The sequence below is a fragment of the Galeopterus variegatus genome, unplaced genomic scaffold (assembly GCF_000696425.1).
Source record: "Galeopterus variegatus unplaced genomic scaffold, G_variegatus-3.0.2 Scaffold1946, whole genome shotgun sequence".
Classification (NCBI taxonomy): Eukaryota; Metazoa; Chordata; class Mammalia; order Dermoptera; family Cynocephalidae; genus Galeopterus; species Galeopterus variegatus.
In genome coordinates this window covers 158,866-164,404 of record NW_007728057.1, presented here as the reverse complement: position 1 = coordinate 164,404, position 5,539 = coordinate 158,866, and the positions used below count along the sequence as shown (strand labels likewise).

General features: G+C 41.0%; 1 protein-coding gene across 1 annotated transcript in view; it reads right to left on the bottom strand.

Annotated features, from left to right (window-relative positions):
* The window catches only part of LOC103596140 (nucleobindin-2-like), a 25,870-nt gene extending 21,921 nt beyond the window's left edge, over positions 1-3,949 (bottom strand). The window contains exons 1-2 of the mRNA XM_008579712.1: positions 3,890-3,949; positions 1,200-1,354 (exon numbers count right to left, since the gene is read on the bottom strand). The gene's annotated coding sequence lies outside the window, so the exon portion shown is untranslated. The remainder of the gene's footprint in view (positions 1-1,199; positions 1,355-3,889) is intronic.
* Positions 3,950-5,539: the final 1,590 nt, after the last annotated feature.

The window sequence follows — 5,539 nt, the reverse complement described above, 5'->3', positions numbered from 1 at the left end:
CAGACCGGTTCCGCTCACTGGCTGAGCGAGGCGCGGGAGCAGCGCCGAGGGTTGCGATCCCGTTGTGATCCCGTTGCGATCCCGTTGCCGGTCCCCGGTCCGGTACGGGGGCAACACTGAGGGTTGCAATCCGGTGATCCTTTTTGTATTAGTTAAAAAAATTTAAAAGGCATTAAAATGGTATTCAGCAATTAGACATTTTCAATCAGGTGACTTAGAATGTTAAACATCTCTTAAAAACAAAATTAGACTTTGTATAGTCCTGATTACTTTGTTTACTTGGAGTTGGTGGTTCCAGATTGGAAAAAAATAAATTGTAACACTAGTACAAAATAATTACCATACTTTGTGCTTATATGATCAAGAAAAATGCAAAAACTTGTAAAAATACAAATAATTTGTACTGCGCTAGCCAGTTAGCCCACTTAGTTAGAGGGTGGTGCTGATAACATCAAGGTCAAGGATTCAGAGCTCCATACTGGACAGCTGCCAAAAAAAGAACATAGAAAGGCTTCTATAATGAATCATGGAATAAAAGTAAAGACAGAAACACAATTTATTAGATGAAGGTTATTTCCTTCTGTAGGCAATGGTCAGGCTTAAAACTCTGCCATGGCAAGTTACTGAAGTTTCTACAAGTGATTATCATTGGCTTACAGATCTCAGAGATGAAAGATATAATGATCCATACTGTGGCAGACACTTTTATTTGCCTGCCAATATCCAAATCTTTTTTTTTCCTCCTCAGTAACAAAAGCCTGATTTTGAGGGTAAACATGTATCCAGCTACATTTCCCTGCTTCCTTATAGCCTGAGCTTTGGTTCAGGAAGTCTCCTTAAAGGGAAAGGATGCATCTTTGCCTTTACTTGCTGCATGGAACTTGGCTGTGATGGTTAGAGCTCTAGCAGCTATCTTGGACTATGAGAACAAAGGCCACACCTTTAGCTCGGCAAATCAAAGAATTGGAAAAAACTTAGGTCTCTAATGATTTTATGAAGCCACTATACCTGTACTAGACTGCCTAATTCAAGAATTATTTTATATGAGAAAATAAATATTGTGTGTTTAAAACACTATGAAGTCTGTTTTTGTTGTTTCCTTTTTTGTGCTTTGTTAATGGTGGTTGTGGAATTAGTTTTTGTTCTTTTTTTTTTTTTTTTTTTTTGCAACCAAATGCAAGTCTTAACTGAGCACTTACCTTCAGACAGGTAAAGAATTTTTCTCTCCTTTTTACAGATGAAGCAGCTGAGATCCAGAGAGGTAAGATGGCTTGCACAATATCAAATTAGTGAAGAGGTGGGTCTTGGCTCCTGGCCCGGTGATTTTTTACTAAAACCTTACTCTTATCAGGTTCTAAACGTAAAAAAATGAAATTAAAAGATACATTAAATATAAACAACGTTAGCTTTATTATAGTGGTAATGGCACATGAAAGTGTATGCATTTGTCATAGTACTAAAAGAAAAAGTATCAAATTTTTATGATGTGGAAGGAGACTAAATTATATCATATTCCAGTAGATAAGGGAGAGAGATATCCAAAATAAACAGAATCAAAGACCAAAATAAACAAAAACATTAATTTATTATGCCCAAGTTTTACCATATTGCTCCCCACCTAAATAAGAAGAATTCAGATTAAAATTTTATTTTTGTCAGCAGTGAGATTTCAAGATATACCATAATTTTTCCTATTAAATCTTTAACTAGAATCTTTCTTTATTCTTACCACCACTTAAAAAAAAAATTAACCTTGGTCCCAGTCTGTCATAATGATCAGGAATAAGATGAAACATCTCAAATTCTTTTTTAAAACCCCACTACCTAACTGTAAAGATGCAAGGCAATTAGCTCGTGTTCAAACTCATTGGTGAACATAATAAATTATTTCAAAGTAGTCTGGTAAAGAACATAAGCAAATATTTTCAAATTTTAAAAACACACATATTTCTGGGCCAAGCCCGCAGCGCACTCGGGAGAGTGCGGCGCTGGGAGCGCAGTAGCGCTCCCGCCGCGGGTTCGGATCCTATATAGGGACGGCCGCCGGTGCACTCACTGGCTGAGCGCGGTGCGGCCGGTCTCAAAAAGGACAAAAAAAAATTTTTTTAAATAAATAAAATAAATAAATAAATAAAAACACACATATTTCTTTTTTTATGGTATATTTAACATAAAATCATCAATGCAGAAGAGTGATCACTGCATGTTCTATTTTGGAAAGGTATATGACTTTTATAACACAACATGGGAAAAAATAAACAGCCAAACCTCAGACTGAATCCTAATTTCTCCATTTATCCGCAAGCTACTTGCCTCTCTGAGTTTTGATTTTCATACCTATAAAATTGAACAAATACTTCTTCATAGGTCTGTTGATGGGATGAAAATAAGAATGAATACAAAGTAACTAGCATAGTGCATGACAATATTAAATGCTCAATAAATATTAATGCCCCTCTTGTCTTGAAAATGAAATATAAGTATATATATGAAAATCCGTTCTGTAAACACCCAAAGTTATGGATCATAAAATGCGAGACCAGTATGACACACAACTTTTAAAAGTCATTTTTGAGTAATAAATTTTTTTTAAAAAGTCATTTTTGAATGGCCACATTAGAGTGCTCCTCTGAGCACTGCCATAGCCAAAGCCCTGATGTAGCTACAGGTCAATGAAAGGAATACATCCAACAAGAAAGGAACATAATCTCTTCCTCCCAGTCATTAAAACAGAACTGCAGCAGAATATCCAGGTTTCTTTTTCCAAGGCACTGCCCTGAGCCAAAAACCTGAGTTACTTCTTACTGTCAGTGTCATAATTCTGACAGTGAAAAGGGGTGGGTGAAGAAAAATAAATGGCTTCTCAGTTTCTCAGTGGCAGCAGTGACAAGGGCAACAGGTAACACAGTGCTCACCTCCATTTTCCCCTTCAAATATGAGAGTCAATCAGAAAGTGAGGTTCAAAATAAAATATAAGGGCTGGCTGCTTAGCTCACTTGGGAGAGCCCGACACTGGTAACACCAAGGTCAATGGTTTGGATCCCCACACCAGCCAGCCACCAAAGAAGAATAAAAAAAAAAAAAATCAGGTGTATGACCAGCTGAGCTGGACTCCAACACTTCCATAATCAAGACATCAGTACAGATTTAGTGTTTCTTTTTTTTTTTCCCCAGATTTAGTGTTTCTGATGTGCATATCTTTAGAAAAGGATGCCAATCAAGGAAACCATTATATATATTCTTTTTTTCCAATCCTAACAATGGTTTGCAGTATCCTTGACAATAGGCTTATGAAAAACAGACACTTTCTCATCTGTATCAATCCATAAACATACTTATTAAAATTACAGTACATTACCTTCATTGTTTACACATACTGTAGTTCAGATAACTAAAATACAATATGTCAAAAAGCTCTGCCAAAAATAAAAGCATGCAACTGCTCTATTTCCATTAGGTTGCTTTAGAATTTTGGAATTAGAGAATTCTGAAACCAGAAATGATCTCAGAGGTGATCTAGTTCAGCCCCTACTTCTACAAAAGTTTATAAAATCACAAGGAAGTTAGCTGATTTTGCCAAGATCATTTGGCAGAGTCTGGATTAGAATCTGGCCATGAAATTCTAGTTAAGTGTACTTTTCACCATATTGTGAGGGTTTTTTTCTCTTTTTTTGGCAGCTGGCCAGTATAGGGATCTGAACCCACAGATCTTGGTGTTATAAGGCTGCACTTCAACCAACAGAGCTAACCAGCCAGCCCTTTGTTCCTAATCTAAACTTGCACGGCTTTAATTTTGATGCTATTAACTGAGGAACATTCGTTGAAACATTTGTTTGCTCAACATTTGTTGAACTTGTTCAAGTTTTATAAAACTATAACTCACATTCACCTTAAATCAGGATAAATCCCGAGGCAATTTCTATAAGGAACAAGATGCAAGAAACTGGATATTACCGGAATCCAATTATTTAACAAAATCCAGCAGAAAAGGCCTTAAGAAACAAATATTCGATCCCTGTACCCAGCAACTGCCAAAAAAAAAAAAAAAAAAAAAAACCACGAATAAACAACTAATAGATAGTAAAAGATTCTATAGGTTATCTGATTCAAATCTAGTCATACCACTTTTAGCTAATTCCTTAATGCAACTATTTCATCAATTCTTTAAACTTTCCTATAGGGAAAGTCCACAATCTCCTTCAAATATTGACTATCATAAACATTTGCACTTAATCCCCTCCCCCACTTTTTAACCAAGGCAATATATTGTTTAATGTTCATCCATGATGTTAACCATCCATTAGTGTTAAATCCACGAATTTAACAACCTTAATAAAAAGTATAAATGGTAGCACTTATTCATTGTGTAAAATATATATTATCCAATTTAGGAGTTTGGTGAACACTGAGAATTAAGAGCTTCTTTCCCCTAAAAGTCATAATAAAGATTAATTCTCTCCCCACCCCATGATATTGTAAAATAATTGTCATCTAAGACCGTTGCCAGCACCAACCACAATAACCACATTTGCTCAGAGTTACCACTTAGCAGGTGCAACAAGGAAGTACTATCTTTCTCACCCCCTAAAACCGAAAGGGCTCATCTCGTACCTAATTTGTCAATTAAGGGAAAACGATACCGCGACTAGCACGAACTTTCTCCTAAGTGTCAGACGTCGCTGGCTTAACAGAACTGGCAGAAGGGCAGGATTCACAGGCCTAGCTTTGCTCCGCGGTGCTGGGAGAGGTGAGCATCAACCCAGAATTGGTGGGTGTACCCTCCTCAGCAGTGGGCCCTCCCTTGCCCACCGACCCGCCAAGACCGAGCTGGACACCGCCCGCGTCTAGGTCCTGCAGCTACCCCCGCCTACTCCCCGCCAAGTGTCCGCCTTCCTCATCGCCCCCGAAGAAAGCCTGGGTACCCGGCAGCTAGTAGAGCGGAGGAGGGACCCCTAGCCTCAGGCTCGAGCCGGGATCCTCCTCCCCACCCGTACCTGCCCACTGTGCGGCCCCTGCCATCGTCCTTGCCCTTATCCCAGGACCCGCCCTAGCCTCCCGCTGTACTGATGCGCACCCACCTCGAGGCCACCGGCCTTCCCTCGCCGGGTCTAGGCGCGCGAGGCTCCGCCTGCAGAATGCCTGTAGCGCACAGACCTGTTTCTCCAGCCCCTGGCCCACGGCTTTGCTGGGTCCCTCCGCTCCCAGCGCGCGCCCGCCTCCCCGCTGCCATGGCGACAGCCCCCGCCCCCGGAAGCCGCTAATTGGTTTGGGTCGAGATCGCGGAGGACCCCGATTGGCGGGGCGGGGACGAGGCCGTGCTGGCGAACCAAGAGGCGGGCAATGCCGGGCCCCGACGCGAAGGAGTTTAGTGGAGGTTGAGCCAGGAGGGACGTGGCGCTCTGCGACGCGGGCACCGAGACCGCACCTCTTCCTTCCCTAGCTTTCCTGGAGAAGCCTGTGGAGCAGGGCTTGCGCGTGCGAGGTACGGTTCCGGGACCCAGACAGAACCCCAGGGATTGCCTCCTGCTTGGCCGCTGGC